Source organism: Thunnus thynnus, chromosome 8 (assembly GCF_963924715.1).
Source record: "Thunnus thynnus chromosome 8, fThuThy2.1, whole genome shotgun sequence".
NCBI lineage: Eukaryota > Metazoa > Chordata > Actinopteri > Scombriformes > Scombridae > Thunnus > Thunnus thynnus.
In genome coordinates, this window is record NC_089524.1 from 32,769,920 (window position 1) to 32,787,851 (window position 17,932).

Genomic DNA, 17,932 nt, shown 5'->3' on the forward strand with positions numbered 1-17,932 from the left:
ACAATCCTGTCGTTTCCTGTTCCCATCACATTTAAAAAAAATCTTGATACATTCAGTGAAGTTTGTCTGAAAGTCAGGCTCTGATTTTCAGAAGCGTCTTGATCACACAGTTTCACACAATCACACATTCAGTCAGATCACACTGAGCAGCTACACCTTGCCATGCTCAAGGACACCTCAGCGGTGATAATGAGGGAGGCGCAAGCACCTTCACTCTTTCACTTGTCCCTGCACCTTCCAGTCACAAGCCTGTTTTGAACATTTGGGCCACCACAGCCCCACATTTCAGTTCTCTGAATCAAATAAGATGTACTGAGTAATTAACAGTCAACTCTCACTGTCACATGATGAAGAAGCCCGCCTGGATTCAGTCTTGACTCAATCTCATAAATGCTTGGACTTGCATTCTGACTGCAGCTTTTAGTATCCATGAACAACAGATAGCTACATACAGTTAAAACTTTCAAAACTTCACATGGATATATGATATAAAATCTTATCTTTAACTGTGCAATGTACAGGCAAGGTGTATTTGAATGCTTGAATTAGAATTTGACAGCGTTGCTGTGACAGTAACTAAATCTTATGCCATTCATCTGGAATAAATGTCATATTGTCTGCTTAGCTGAGCCAGCTTTAACATGGAGGACAATAAGACACTACAGACAAATGCATGACATGAGCCTTCAAACCTAGGATTTTACTGTCACCATTCAAAGATGGATGTGGCATTTTTGTTATTGTAAATTTGTAGTATTGCTGTCAGTGTGTTCTGTTTGTTGTGTATAGGTTACATCCTTCAGCTGATGTCAAAAGTGATCCTAAAGCTGCTGCATTGTCAGTGCAGCCTTGGTCTCTGGGTTTTCCCCTCAGCAGCCTCTCCTCTGTGGGTCTGGCATCTCAATTATATCCAAACCATAATGCAATCAGCCCAGCTGTAATGGGCAATATTGCCTTGCATAACTTACTCATAACTCATTTGCAAAATTAATTGCTGCATTAGACGCTGGGTGTCCCCAGTGGCGAGTGAGCTCCACTGATAAGAGATTTCATTAAGTTCACTTGTTTACAACACATTCCATCAGCGGCAGTGCTGTTATTCAGGATGAGGAGAGAAGCACCCTGCCATTGTTACAATACAGGGTCCCAGTGTAGAAGGCAGTGCAATCAAGACCAGCCTGAGGCGAGTCCAAACTGTCAGGTCCTGTCAAGCTTGAGACAAGACCAGGTCCAAAGGGGGTCAAGACGAGAGTAGAGCAAATTGAATCCTGTTCAAGAGCAAGATCAAACAAGAAATAAACAGAGTTCATGTCTCTACAAATATTGTTCAAATATTTCTTAGAGGGTAAATCAACACTGAGTGTTCAGTATGTTGACTTTAATGTGTGCTGCAGTTCTGATAACACCCAATTATGTCACATGCCTTTGAGAGCAGGAAGAGCATGCCAAATGTGATTCTGTGCAGATTACAGTAACTCTTTCAGGAGCTTTCCTTGAGCTGTAGGAAACTCAAATTATGAACTTGAGATTTTAATTGTGTAGGACACCATAAGGTGCCTTCAAAATGACTGAGAACTCGAGGCAAGTTAACATCTGAGTGCTGACTACTCAGATGTTAGCTGTAACTGTAGCAGTGTACCCAGACTATATGTATGCAGGGTGACTATGACAGTCTTTGTTATTTTCCTTCAGTTTATATCCTTTTATCGTCTTGTCTCTGCGCATAGTTAGGTATAGCTTTGGAATAAGCTCAAAGGTTGCATCCTCACCTAAACTTGTGCTGCCTTGAGCTAATTCACATCCATTTGCTTTCTTTCCTCTGACTTTCTATGTAATCACACCACCTTTGAACAGACTGAATATAAATTTTCTTTGTGTCCAGCATGATGTATGACAATGAAATTAGATTACAGATATTCATGGTCTCCAAATTATGGCGACTTTGGTGATCTTTTGACTTTTCCTCTAGCGCCACCCACAGGTCAGTGTTTTCCCTTCACACATCCAGTGAAATATCTCAACATCTACAAGGTGGATTAGCATAGATTTGGATAATGAAATTTCATACAACATTCCTGTTCCCCTCAGGATCACTCCTAATATCTCTGGTGATACTTTTCACTTTCTTAAATTTCAATCTCTATCACATCAGCATCAGCTGTGCTTTAAGTTTAGTGCTAATTAGCAAATGTTAGCATGCAAAACACTGTCGCCTCATAGCAAGAGAGTTTTGGGTTTGAACCCACTGGCCAGCTGGGGCCCTTCTGTGTGGCATTTGCATGTTCTCAGGGTTTGCATGAACCCTGCGTGGGTCCTCTCTGGGTATTCTGGCTTTCTTCCACAGATCTGAAACATGCAGTTTAGTTTAATTGGTGACCCTAAATTGCCCGTCGGTGTGAATATGAATGTGAATGGTTCTCTCTCTCTCTCTCACACACACACACACACACACACACATATATATGTATATATATACTTAGGGCCCTATCTTACACCCAGCGCAAAGTGGCACCAAGCGCAACGCAGGTGTCTCTGCTCGTTTAAGACTGACGTAGTTGTCATTTTCCCGTCCAGCGCCCACGCTGGTGTATCGGTTTTAAAATGAGGTGTGGTCAGGCACATTGTTGGCGCATTGCTATCTTGAGGCAGTGGAAAGCGATTGCATGATTGACCAACAAAACCCTGGTGTGAAGTCATTGGTGCAGTGTTTCACTGTTATTTTAAGGGCGCATTATCAAGATAGTAATATGCACCTACATAGGCAGGTGAACAACGCGCCTAACTCTGCTTGTTAAACACACATGGACACGCAGCAGTGCACAAACATGCAAAAGATTACAATGTGAAAGATTATTATTGTGTACATTAACATATTTTAAAAAATACATGTCATAATGGTTAGTCATAATATTTATCAGAGTTAGCTAATCGCAGTAATGACGGATTAAATTGTCTAATTATTTGACCAAATCGTGGCAAAACATGGAGGTATTTAAACAGACATGTCAGGGTGTCTGTTAAGACCCAGCAAACAGATTTCAACAACGGATCAGACACGGATCGACTTTCCTGCTGCATCAGTACATGATGACATGAGGAACACATGGGGAAATAAATGAGGTGAAAACAATGATTAAACTAAAGAAGGAAATAAATCTGCACAGCGTCTAGCTGCTGCCAGCAGCAGGATCAGCACCTTGGAGAGCTGATCAAGTCCTGATAACTGTGTATGATGATTTTTTTATATGATTAGGTTAGATCAGGTTTCCATACCTTCAGCAATAAAACCCTGCTGATTTGACCTGTTTCTCCATGACTGAACAAAACGATTTTAAAGAAACCAAAGCTGTAATTAAAAAAAAAAAAAACATTTTCAAGAACAAACCTAAAGAAATTGTGTGAGGTTTTGAATAATGAAGAAGGTCTCTCCCAATGTATAATGTTTCCTTATTGTGATATTTCCTAAATTGCCGTTAAACTCTATGTAACCTAGTAGAAATTTGATGTGTGTAAAGGATTACTTTGAGAAGTAAAGAATTAACAGTGGTAGTTATGACGTAGAACTTAATTAATATTGGAGGTAAGTTTGTTAATTAACTAAAGGATGTTAATTAACATCCTATATGAACTATAGGATGTTAATTAATTAACATCCTATGGACAGGATGTCTGTCTTCTTCTGTTCTGTCATCTGCATTCATTTTGGAGCTCATCAGCAGTCCTGTTATGTACTATATATATGAAACAGAGGGCACTTCTGTTAGTGTAAAGAACCTTGAAGGACAGACCGGAGTCATTAAACATCAAACAAGTGTGCTTCCTTGAGATAAATACATACAACACAGATAAAGTCGGGATATTCCAAAAACATAAAGCCCTCTTCCCAGGTACAGAGTACAAATCTTTCTTCCTTCTCTGTCATCTAGTTTCTGCTCTGGGGATAGGTAAGAACAGTGGCAATGATCCAGCACAGGGTCTGATAATTCTGGCTGCAAACAGATGACTTATTTCCAGAGTGTTATATTATTTATCTCCTCCCTCCTCTAAGGTAATAACTGGAAGAGCATGCATAATTCAGCGTAAATCAGGACTCAGATTACTGTCATATGAAAGCGGTTTAATGTGTTTAATGTGTCTGCCTCATCACTTTCCTCATTGCTCCCGGAGGACTCTGAGGAGTGAAATGCTGTAAACACGCTACTGGTGGTGTCATTTCTTTTTTTAATATATGTGCCATTCGTTTTGCCATTGCTGGTCAAAATCAATGAGGCTCGGCTGTTCATCCAAATCAAAAATAACTGACTCCCTGTTTAAATACGTTAGAAGTAAGCATAAGGTGTCTATTAAATATGTCTACCTTGTTTTTTTTTTCCTCAGAGAATTTGGCTAATCTTACCCCAACACCTTATTTTGGGTGCACCTCCTGCTGCTCTCAGTTAGCAGCAGCCTCAGGAGGCTGGCAGATGCTGCAGAGGAGCTGTGTCACCTGCAGCAGGGGGTGCAGCCTCCCCTGCCACTGACTGGTCTGTATTCCATCAGGGCAGGGGAGAGGAGAAAGAAGAGGTTATCATCATGGAATGAATATATCTATACACAGACATCTCACTGTTACATAATGTTGTTACTTTCATATTTCTTTATTTTTATTCTTTGTGTATGGAGCTCATCCAAACTCAGCTTTACAGTTGTTAACTAAAAAAACATTCATCAGTGGGCCTATAAGTAGCCTATAGGCCCTACCTACAGATTATCTGATGACTTACTGGCCTCAAACTGCCTTACTGTTGAAAGACAGGCAAAGCAACCTTTGATACGCACCCAGATTTACACGGAGACTAAGGAAATTGTGACTGGGACATTGAGAATAGAAGGAAAACAGTGTGTTATGTGTGTGTGTGAGAGGAAGAGAGGCTTCAAGCAATGAGCACGGTTTCTTTTATTAATGAGCTATATATTTGTTTATGAATTAATCAATAAATACTGTTATATTGACAGAGTTAATCACTATGTGCTACACTGAAAGTTAATCAACAGTGCTCCATCTAAATAATAGGATACTGCTACATTGATAAAATTATTGAATCAACATGTATTGCTATATTGTAGGGGTGTAATAGTAAGTATATTCATCCCAAACGGTCACGATACGGACGATACGGTTCGCTGCATGAAGTTATACACAGAATATGCTTTGAGACCCAAACGATCACTGTCAAAACAGTTTAATAATCCACTTAGTCCAACGTACAGAATAATAATTCTAGAGCGGGAGTTCCACCCAGAACATTTTGGCAGCACACAACTTAACTGTAGCATGGATGGATGCTAGCCGGCTTAGCCAAGGCAGCCTGGTTACCCTGTAGTGTCACTATCGTCAGAATGACAAACAAGAGACCCATAAGACTTACCAAGTGCAAGATTATTATTAAAATATGCACCATTATCTCTGTGTAACGATACCAAGTCTCCCCACCCCCTTCCCTCTCTGTGACAGTCGACTTTTCACTCCACCTTTCAGTGAAGTCGTTCACAACAATGATAAAAACATTTGATTCTTATGACATGCTGTCATAAGAACCAGTTCCGAGAGAGAAAAATGTTGTTAAAGTATTAAAGTTAAAGTAGTGGTTTGGTCCCTCTGAATAATATATATATGACATCACAATACAATACACACTGTCATGGTGTTGACAAATTATTATATCATCAAAAGGGGGAAAAGCAGACACTAAAATATCAGTGTATTTGGAAGAAAACTAGTTTCATGATACATGACTGAATATCATGCTGTGGAATCAGTGTGGAGGAGGAAGCAACCACCAGAGTTATGCTACAGCCACAGCCTGACACACACACTTCACAGTGCTGAGTTTCTCCATGATTCCGCCAACAAAGACCCAGAGAATTTTGAGCCTCAGGTGGGCAGAAAAGCTGACTCTAATACAAAAAACGACTAGCTTTACAATATAATGTCGGAGCAGAGATGTGGTGCTACTATCATAGCTTATGAGGCCAAATATCACGCTGAGGAATCAGACAAAACAGTACAGAGGAGGAAGCGACCACCGGAGTTACGTTTCAGCAGCAGCCAATAGAGAGTCGTGTCACATCCTGCCTTGACTTTGTTTGTTTTTTGGACTTTTTGTGTTCTTTGGGGTTTCTTCTGTTACACTTCTGTTAAGTCCTTCTGGGGCCTGTACTACGAAGCAAGTTCAACATACCCGTGATATCTTTTCATTATCTGGCTTCACTGAACCTAACATTGGCCGTCCAGATAACCAGCACTACGAAGCTGGTTATCAACCAGCTCAGTCACCCTGGGGTTTTCCCATCTAGTTACGAGCATGTTCATGTGAAAGAGGCAGGGTTGTTAATTACGAGCGACATCATCACAACCATGAATGAAGTACTTTATATGATATGAGATGAAACACTGATACCAAGTACCTGCGGAAAACTTGTGTTTAAGAGACAGCAAAAAGTCATTCATCCAAGTGAAATGTAAATGAGCCTGTAATCATACAACAGAATAAGAAGATGTAGAAACAATAGCAATAATTTCCACATATCAAAAGTAGGTTACTGCTTAAAATACATGTAGGAATTATTATATATGACTTAAGTACAGAGAGAGTAATTTTTGCTATTTAGTTGGATAATGAAGAAAGCATTCTGAATATGGCACATAAAAAAATAAACTTAAAAGTAATGCCAGACTGTTTCTGCTACCGAAGCAAAGAGTGGAAAAGTAGTTAATGACTGATGAGGTCTATCTGACCCAAATGTTGCATCTATAATCATGGGAGCCAATTAACAGTTTGTGGATTATTTTTCTGATAAAAGACAATATTTCATTTTCATTTCCAGTTATCATCACACAGTTGTCTCATGTTATTCTGAGCTGCAGTGATGGAATCAGAGTGTAAAATCATCCACACTGTCAGCTGTCATTCCAGGGATAAAATGAATTTTATACTATTAAAATGCAGCTAAAATCATCATTATGTGTTTAGTGTCGTGAACGATCTCTCTGTTTGTTAGAAGCTCTGTTTTAAAACCAGAGTGGAAATAGAAAGTCTGGAACGATAAAATGTTTCTACTGACCTATAAAAATATATATTGCTCTTTTTTACATGTCACTTTATTGTAAACTCAGGACTTTTGTCCATGTCTGGATCCTGTAGGAATGATGACTTTTTTTCCAGTGATCTGATTGGTCAGTGGTTTCAATGTTGACAGGTTGTGATCCAATCCTCTGAAGCTAACCTGCTCCGGAGCAGTTACCGGGGTTCATCACGTTAGTTACCATGGTGATGAACCCCGGTAAAAAGTGAACCAGCGTCATAGGACTAAAAAGTTAAACCTGAAGTTACCTCGCTAACCCCAAATCCTGCTTTGTAGTACAGGCCCCAGGTCATATGGTTTTGCTTGTCATGATTTGGGTGGTGGGTTTAGAGGAGTGCATTAGCTTGTAGTGTCATGTGCTTAAGTTTATGTAATTCCGGGACGGTTTGATCTATGCTGGGTTGTGATTTAGAATATTGTGTTTTCTGGGTTTTGGTTTTCTGTTACTCTGTGTTTCCCTTGTGTGTTCATGTACTCTTCCTTACACCTGCCCTGCATTCGCCTTGTTAGCCCTGCCCTTGTGTCAGTGTTCTTGCCCAGTCTGCTGTCACCTTCACACCTGCCCTGTATCAGCCTCCTTCAGCCCTGCCCTGCTCTCAGTGGGTACATCTCAAGTCTCTTCATTTATGTCTCCTTGCTCCTTGCTCCTCGCTCCTCGTCTGAACCGGAAGTTGTTCCTGATGCGCTATTTTGACAGGCGTCCCAAGTCTCTTATTCTGCTCCGAGGAAACACGAGAGCAGATTTCACGGAAGTCTTTTACTGGCCAACACGCCCCCTTATTGGATATCAGTTATTGATTGGACGCTGCAGCTGATCAAACTGATCTGATACATCACTGCAGTTTCATACCAAAGTGGAGACAGATTACAGATAAAATTTAAGTGTATCACTCCCAAGTTCTATGTTTATTTATTTTCTGATTCATCATATAGTTAAAAATCTGTTAATTGCTGGTCTGATCAACAAAAGAACCAACAACAAGAAACAACTTTCTTCATTTATTAGAAAGATTTTTTTTTTTCATGATCTGTTATTTCCTCCATTAAACTGTTTCTTGTTGACAGACAGACTCGTCCTGACTTTAATTTTATTCATAATAACAGTTAAACACATTTATATTTTACATCATTTATCATCATTTCCATTCAGTCACATGTGAGGCTGAAAATTCCTGAGCGTCGGGTTTGATATGAGTTAAATCATTTCCATTTGCCCTGAAACATTTAGCCAAATACAGATTTTCCAGTGTTCAGAAGACACCCTGATCATATTCTGGGTTATTGAATGATGAATTCATTATTAGGGTTATCAAAAAATACGGATGCAAATAATCAATAAATAGTATAAACGCATTCTGCAAGTAGAAATGGTTCCTGTGCCTCTGAGCAGGACATAGTATAAATGCAGAATACAGGTTTTTATTTAGGTGTTTGTTAAACAGGTAACAGGCTGCAGAGAAGAAACAGCTGCTCTAGCGGTGATAACTGTGCACCTTTATTAGTATTAACACAGTGCACATGTGTGCAGACACAAACTCCATCAGAGGTTTCTACAGCTGTTAAAGCTGACTGACAGCTGATTCAGCTGTGATCATCAGAAATGGACGTTGCTTCACATGGCGCTTCAGAGGAGAGGACGTCTCATGTTTCTTAAAACAAATTTCCTCGTTTCCTCTCTCCTCAATTGGTTTCCTTGCGTCTCTCCTTGCATCCACAGTGGGACGGACTAAGACGCAAGGAAAAGACACAAGTGAGGGAAACGTGGATGCAATTTAAGAGACTTGGGATGCTCCCAGCCCGCCCCTGTGTCTTGTCACCTGTTCTACGTTGTCTGATTAGTTTGTATTTGTTTTGTTGGATCATTGTTCTGTGTTCTATTCCGTCGAGTTTGCTTCTCTCCGCTCAACCAGCTTCTGTTTTGCCTGCCCAGTCCCGAGAATAAAGAAGGTTTTCTTCAACCCTGCATTTCAGTCTCTGCATTTGGGTCCATTCCTGCTACTCCACATGACAAGTTGAATGTTCAGTTTTGTTGCTCCTTGACCTAAGTGCAGCTTTTCATGCTGTTGACCACTCTATTCTCCTTAATAGGCTCCAGTATTGGGCAGGCATAACTGGGACTGCCCTTGACTGATTTGCCTCCTATTTGTCAGACAGGAGCTTTTCTGTGGCAATTGATTATTTCATGTCCTCAACTGCTTGGCTGTCATGTGGTGTACCCCAAGGCTCAATCCTTGGTCTGATTCTTTTCTCCCTGTACATACTTCCCCTTGGTTTCCTAATTAGTCAATTCAAGTGTTTGTCTTATCACTGCTATACGGACGACACACAGCTATACTTTTCTGTCAATTCACTGACTTGAGCAAACTTTTCACCTTGCAAGACTGCCTAACAGCTATTAAGAACTGGATGTCAGATAACTTCCTCCAACTTAAGCCTGACAAAACAGAAGTCATTATTATAGGCCCTCAGAGCATTTCTGAAAAAGTACAGCAGTGTATCGGTCCATTAGCAGCAAATGTTAAGCAAGCCTCACAAAATTTTTCACATAAAGAAAGTGGTTCAATCCTGTTTCTTTCATCTAAGACATTGCAAAAATCAAAGCCATATTATCCTATCAAGATCTGGGAAAAATAATTCATGCTTTTGTGTCCTCCCATCTTGATTATTGCAATTCACTGTTCACAACCCTTACTCGTTCTTCTGCGTCTCATTGTGTCTCTGTTTGCATTGTAAAGCACCTTGTATCTCTGGTTTTGGAAGGCGCTTTATAAATAAAGTTTTACTTACTTACAAGTCGCTGCAGCCAGAGTGGCTTTGCAACAACTTTTTAAATATACTTAAAGTTTTACACAGGGAGAAATGATATGTACATAAAAGTAAGAAAACAGCTTCAATAAAACACACAATCTGTACAATCATCAATCTTACATTGTCAGCAGCTATACATCTTTAAATAATAGTGATAACAAAAATACAGAGCGTAAATTTACAAAGTTAACAAGTTCCAAGGTCTGAGTCTCTTTTGTCTGATGTCCATTGTTCTAACACACCATCCATAGCAGATTGGACGGGACCATGCACAATGCATTCAGGCTGTTGTAGGATTCCCCCCTTTACAGTGAAAGGAGAATTTACAGTCTTTTCCTCCGTTTTCTCTAGTTACAGGGCTGCAATTTCAAAAATAATTGCCTATTACTACATAGGTGACCTCGTTTAAGAATCATCAACTGTTTTCGACCTCCCCTGGCATGTGTTTTGCGACTTTTATTCCATTTAATCCATTAATAATAATAGAGGTTCAGGTTTTTGTTTCATTTATTGCATTATGGTCTTGTAGAGTATTTTTTGTGTCATTACCTCATTGATTGTGTCTGTTTTAGCCTTACTGAATTTGGCCTCTCATTTTCTGTCTGCTCTAGTTGAAGGCTGAATCTCAGACAAATTCTAACTCTGAACCGACCTTGTAAGTGTTGCCTCACTCACAAACTGTGATTAGTGGGCTATCCGATCCACTGATTGGGTAATGAGTTGGAGTTGTAGCAGTAAATTGGACATTTTTATTTAAACTGCAGAAAATCGTAGCAAGTGTTTGCACCCTCTCACTGGGTACTTCTCAGCCAGTGTCTGGGATAGGCTCCAGCCCCTGAACAGGATAAATGGTTTAGAAAATGGTTGGCTGGATCCCAGATGACACATATGTCTGCAAGCAGTGACAGGATGTTTCGTGTGTTTTGTAATTTTGGAGATGGTTTCTACCAGAACAATTGTAGAGATGAGATAGAGTTCTTATTGAAAGTGACGTTGTTGCCCTGACTTTTAGACACTGACTGATCATGCCTCCTATGCCAAGAGGCCATCTTTGAGGAACTTTCTAATGCCTGTGTGGACCTCTCTTGGTCAGAACACTATACAGCCTTTACTTTACCTACCTTTGGCTGAAGGTGGAAAGGGACCAAAATATCGTTGTTGCAGCTACAATCTGCTGTCCAAGCCGGTTAGAATACTGTTGAAGAGAGCTGGGCAGCTGAAATATGACAAACATTTGTTCCTGTTTAAGACTGAGCAGGTTGCCAGACTGTCACCCTTATATGGCTCAGCCCTGCATGCATGGAAGGTCTTTAAGGCTACATGATTGAAAACCTGGCGTTGTGGCTGTTCATGTAGCCTGGGCCACACTGCCTATCTCTACCTGAGCAGCACATGTGCGTCACTGAACTGCTGCGGTTTGCACACTACACAATGTTTCTGCTGCAGCACTGCTGCGGTGCTGCTACTGCCAGCCCATCTTTCTACATTGAGTTTGCCTTTGATGATAGCCATCAATAATAGAATGTTTAATTTCATTTCATTATAAATTTCATTTATATTTAGTTTAGACAGAGGAGCGTGTGCTCAATTATAAAAAAATAAATAAAAAATAAACAGCAATCCCCCTTCACTTGGCCTGGCTCAGTTTAAAAGCCATTTCCATGGGGGGTTACGGGTTCTACAGGTTTCCAGGAGTGGGCTCATCAAGAACTATCTAATTTACATTAAGAGTGGGACCTTAATTTACATAGGCGCCAAACCAAATCCGTGACTGTATAAGCAGATGTTCTGTGTTTAGTCTCTGCTGACTCAGAAGTGCTGTGCGTTTGTCTTGCCACTATATCTTGCTTCAAGTTTGAGCTTTTTTTCCCCTTACAAATGGGTATGTTATTTGTTTAATAGAAATATATTTTGTAAAACTGTGTGTTGATCATGAAGAAAATAGACTGCCTAGGATACTTATTTATTTTCTTCTTTTTATATGTGATGTAACTTAAAATAGTTTTGATTAACCTACCTTCACGTTTGTTAAATAATAGTAACGTGGTTAATTCATTTTTTCTTCTGTTTTCATTGTTTTTTAGTGTGAGTTGTAGGGGTGTGCAGAGAGCCCTGTATTTGTATCTATATTTCTTGAGGCAGCAAAATTATTTATATATTTGTATTCGAATAAAAGTAGAAATAGGCATAAAAATCCTGTTTTTGTTTTTATAGCACTTTTTAAATTTTAGGATATTAGTGTGTTCAAATAAATGTTTATGAATATACCATCTTATGAAGGAGGTCCCCACATAGGGTCTCAAACTCGAGACTCCCAGATCATAGACGACTATGCTGACTATTGAGTTAAATCTTTGCTCATTGCAGTTGCACAGACAGACCTGTGGGTTTTTATACACCCATAATACAGAGATAGCACAGTGTGTAACGTGTAGGGAAGAACTGCAAAGGCGATTATTGCTTTGCACTATTCATTTACTGCCAATTTTTTTGTGGAAAGGAGGAGGGAGCATGAGAGCATTTCGCTTGTGTCAGTAGCTCAGCTTTATCTCTGGGGAACACCCCTGACTCCGAGAGTGATGTCAAAATAAAGAAATGTGTGTCATGTAGCAGGTGGATGTGACTCCCCTCGTTGAGACAGCAATGTAACCGACCTGCATGCTGGTATTTGACATGTTTTTTTTCTTCCTTATAAAACAAATAATTTTTAAAATATTTGTATGCAATAAATGTTCATAAAAAAACCCACTATTTGTGCTTTGCCGAGTAACACATTTGGATTCAGGCACACCCCTAGCGAGTTGTAGACAGAAGGAAAAGCCATAGTGCCTTGTCTTTTGTCTTTTGAAGGCTCCAGAGGAGAAAAGAATGTGGGTTCACTCATTAAACCAGAGAAGGAGACAACTTGGAGCTTTTCATCATCTAGCTGTTGAACTGCGGTTTGATAAGGACAAACACCTGAAGTACTTCAGAATGTGTGCTTGATAAGGACAAACACCTGAAGTACTTCAGAATGAGTGCTGAGCAAATAGATAATCTTCTTTCCTTGGTTGAAGCCAACCTGACCAGACAGACAACAAATTATCAGGCTGCCATCGAACCAAAACAGCATTTGGTTCAATAATAGTGAAATATCATTATTTCACTATTATTGGATATGCAATAACAAAAACCAGAATAAAAAAAAACTTAACACCCATTTTGAAAATGAAAATATGAAATTAATTTAACATAGCCTTTATATTTCTTAACAAAATTAAAGTAATTTTAATACACATTACTAGAAAACAAACACACAAACATGAATTACTAAAATTAAATATAGCTTATAAATCAAATGTGAAAGTGTGAAAATAAAGATAACTATTTACAACTTAATGGCAACCAAAATATCAGTTGAAGGGGTGGGGTTGGATGGGATTACAAAAGAGACCCAACAATAAGTTTATTCAAACTCATGATACATAGATATTAGGTGTGCCACAATTTTGATTCGAAATCGAAAATCGATTGAAATGAGCATTCGATTTCAACCATCAAAATCAGAAGTAGGATCGGCGATCCTCCCTGTATTTTTTCTCTCTCCACCCCCTGCCTACTACGCATGTCCAGCGCCTGTCTGATGGAAAAAAAAAAAAAAAATTCAAAGACGACACAGCGTAGCTTACCAGTAGCCTGCAGCTGCATTACTTTTTGAGACACCATGGCCACTGCCGGAGTCAGAGATAATGGTAAAACAACAAAACTAGAAAATACTCCTGCTTCCCTTAAGTCACTGGTGTGGCAACATTTTTGTCTTCTCTGTGCATTGTGTAAACTTGGTAGATTTTTGCAGGTGAGGGAACTCAAACTGTTGTGGTAAAGTACCCTTCTGCCATCTAGTGGCTCTTCTTTTTGTTAGAAGTGGAAGAAGAAGTGTTCCTTCTGATCCAATTGGGCCTTCGCACTGCTAGGTGCTCGGGCCCTAATAATGAAAATTACTCATTTTCTTGTGTTTCTCTTTATTGTCTTTCTTACACAGGTTCCTAGGGATAGGGGAAAGGTTCACAAGCCTTATCTACAAATATTGGCTAGGGATGGGCACTGTTACTGATTCTGTTCCCATGACTTGCAGGGCAATTTTGAGGCAGATGATGGTAACTCAGTTCCATGGGCCAAATGAAGAGATGTGTGAAAGCCATTGCCCCAAAATTCTGGTCTACGTGGGATTTTCCAAACTGCCTAGGTGCCATTGATGGCAAACATGTGACCATGGCAGCACCTAAAAATTCTGTAAGCCTGTTATTCAACTACAAGAATACATTCTCCTTTGTTTTTCTTGCAGTGTGAGTACTGCTTCACATGTTTCCAGGTGGGGGACTTCAGAAGGACAAGCAATGGTGGTGTGTACTCAAGCTCTGCAATCAGAAGAGGCATGAAGGCCAAAACTTTGGATGTGCCTGCAGACAGCCCTTTACAAGGATTGGGTGTACAGGGTCCCATGCCATACACCATGGTGGGGGACACTGCATTCCCCCTTAAGACCTAACAAATAAGGCAATTTCCTTGGACCAATATCCCAAGATGGAGAAGGATTTTTAATTACTGACTGTCCCGGGCCAGGATGGTGGTTGTGTACCTTAGACATGCTCTTAATCAAGATGGAGGGTGCTCCTCACTAGGATAAACTTGACGGCAGAAAACGTTGACTCTATGGTCATGGCAACATGCATCCTGCACAACTACCTGCTAACCCCATCTCAAAACCAAAGGTGGCTGGATAGGCTGAAGAAAGAGGAGGCACACTACCACCAGTTCAAAACATGGGTGAAAACAGGGGAAGCAGACATGCATATGATGTGTAGGAGAAGCTCAGCACATTTTTCAACTCCCCTGAGGGCCAAGTGTCTTGGCAGGACTGAATGGTGTAGTGCTCATTACCTATCACAGGAGTAGGGATTTAAGTCAGGTGACCAAGAGTGGTTTAGTATGAGCAGGACAACAGTGTATATATTATTACTGCAACTTAATTTGAAAGCTTCCTAGCTTACATGTCTTCTTTTTGTTTGATTTAAAATGTCTTGAAAAAAATAAATACTTGCATGTAATCTCTCACTGTTTCCATTTATTCATAAAATGTCGAACTATGGAAATAACTATTTCTAAGCTACAGTCAGAAATAAAACTATGTATAGCCTAGATACACAGTAAAACAGAACAAACAATCTCTTTGCTGAAACATTAGATAAGTTACTTATCTGGGACATGTCATGCATCCCAAATAATTATATATAAAAACTTAGCAGAGGCAACTTATTCCCATGTGTTTTCTTCTCTAATATCTTTATAATATTTACTCTGTGGGCCATAGAGCTCTTTTTGTTTTTCTATCTCCACAATGAGTTTGGTGTCATCCAGTCTTCATGAGTGGTCCAGTAAGTGAAGAGTTCTAGTCAGAAAGCAGTCGTGGTTTTTGTTTACCCTTGTTCAGAGCAAAGAAAGAGGGTTAGGTCAGACAGAGAGAGAGAGCACCAGAAAATTCTACACTTCACCTGATGTTCTTTTAAATTATGAACATAATATAATTATAGCCTACGTGGGGTTTCTGGTATGACTATCATATTTCAAAGTGCCACAACATGGTACTGCAAATATTTCACAGTAAATGCCTTAAAGGTTTTGATTTAAATCTGATTCTGTACTATGAAATTTTTATGAAGCAACATATAACTTTGTATCAAGTGGGGCATGAGGCATGTAATAATTTAATAATATGAGGAGTTACTGAATAAAAGCTGTCATGATTATCACAGATAGGCATTGTAATTTTAAAGGCTATACCCTGTCATACCGTACATCCTTAAAACAACAATTATAAATGATTGAGTACAAGCTTGAATAGACTGATCTGATAACATTTTATTAAATCAGGATTGAATCTAACAGGATGTACATCATATTTCTGTGACTTTCTGTATATTCTTGGAAGGCTGGGCTGCTGGAAATTGAGAGCAGCTTTTCATCATATCCTTCTGCTGAAGCCACTTGATCCCCTCCACTTTCCAGGTACAGTTAATCTCGAACAAGCGTACTACAGGATGTCCCTCCTGCAGCACCCCTCAGCACTGCTAACTATATAAATTAGAACAACTGAGGACAAATGGAACTAACAACAAACTATATTGGCGCTATGGAATGTGTGCGCTACATATGGAATTAATATACTGTGAAAATTCTACATAAACTGTGAGCATGATGTATGAAACACAAAACTGTTGTGTTTTGTCCTTTGTGTCATCTTAAGTGCAATGTGAATATTGTGTGCATAAGGTCAGACAAAGACAAATAAACTAAGTTTAAACGTCACAGGTCATTCGATGTATTTTAGGCTCGGTATCCCAGGCCACACAATCACAGACCTCAAGCTGGAGAAGTTTAACCATTTGTTGAATCTATATGTTTTACAGTGTAGGTGGCATAAAATGCTTAATGTAGGCTAAAATACTAAAACAATACTGATTGGACAACTAAAACCCAACAGGCTAAAATCCTAAAAAGTAAATTAAATAAAACCAAACTAAGTAAAATAAAGCCCTAAAAGCCAATAAAACACACAATAAAACACTAAAAGTCACTCAGGCAGCAGTCAAATTGGTGCTTATGTGTAGAATCAGTTCTGGGCATAGCCTAACGCTAGTTTACTGGAACCATCAAGCGCAGCACATTTGGGCTAGTGTTAACTAATATGATGGATATCGTAATCAAGTAACATTAAACTTGGTGAAATATTGCAACAATAGTACGTCTCAATGGGAGTCCCGGAGGCGGGGAGAGCAACAGGTGAGCTGTCAATCAGTGCCCACACAGCAGACATCAAAGCTACTATACATCTTCAAGTCTTATTAACGGAGCAATGATTTACAAAATGACAACCAGCACTTACTAGATGGTCTGAATTTAGAGATTGAGACTGCTTGGTTCTGAGGAACAGCATGTTGCTCTCCTGGCAAGGGGCTCCGATGTTGGGTGCCATTTCTGTAGTTGATCTGCTGGTAGTGAACAACAGAGACCAATAACTGTAAGGAATTTCGGGGGCAGCTAACCCCCCCGCCCCACCCACACGCAACAAATTCAAATGTTCCTTCACTTATCATTTCAATGGCTATCAATGATAACCGCAGTTGGCCCGGTCTGTCCTTGTTAGTCAGCTCTGGTCCCGGTCTGGATCCCCCTGTGACTGAGAGGAGATGCCCCGATCAGCTGATTGTCAGCTGGGTGCTCTTGGACTGGAGCGGAAAGCGGAGTGGCAGTCATCCGTGGCTTCAGAGTGAGAGAAAATGCAAGTCAGTCCAGGGGACGCCCAGTTGGCATTTATAGGTTAGTGAATCGTGTCCCAGCAGCAATCAGTGGGGAAGCATAACAATGAGGTGCAAGTGCATCGAGTCACGTTAAACAGCATGCAATCCAATGTGTCATGCAGTAGTCCATAAAAATTGTCCACAACAATACAGTATGTTGAAAAGCAGGGCTACAAGAGAAAGATTGTATTTAGATGAAAGATACAGACAATTTTAGGCATTTTATACCACTTGGTTGTTTTCTTCTTCCGCCTATAGAAATCAAGTAGTCTGCCTCCAGTGTTCATTTTGGGTCTCTTCATACATTACATATGGAAAAACATTTTAAACTACGTTAATCTATTTTTGTACTTTACTCCATGATAAGCGGCCACTGCTGCGTGCACACTGACAGCATGATGGAGACAGAAAGTCATTTTCTCTCAATGAGTGACGTAGTCTCCTCGAAGCTTATGATGATAAAAGGGAGGAAAGAAATCTAAGTAAATTTCACCGCTATCTTCGCCTGTTCTGACGCCGGGGAAAAGAAGGAACTTCTCACTGGCAAAAGTCAGAACCTGCTGCTTCAAAAATCACTCCCCACCTACAGATATGCATTTAATCTGTCATTAATTTTGTGCCAAGTCATCTCCTTCACCTTGTTAATTGCAGTGGTTTTGCCC

The 17,932-nt window shown here is 39.8% G+C and overlaps 1 long non-coding RNA gene across 1 annotated transcript; it reads right to left on the minus strand.

Moving 5' to 3' along the window:
* Positions 1–15,017: 15,017 nt before the first annotated feature.
* On the minus strand, positions 15,018–17,035 carry LOC137188482 (uncharacterized). The gene is made up of 2 exons (XR_010929422.1): positions 16,856–17,035; positions 15,018–15,394 (listed from the first exon to the last, which is right to left on the minus strand). It is a non-coding gene; the product is annotated as an uncharacterized lncRNA (long non-coding RNA).
* Positions 17,036–17,932: the final 897 nt, after the last annotated feature.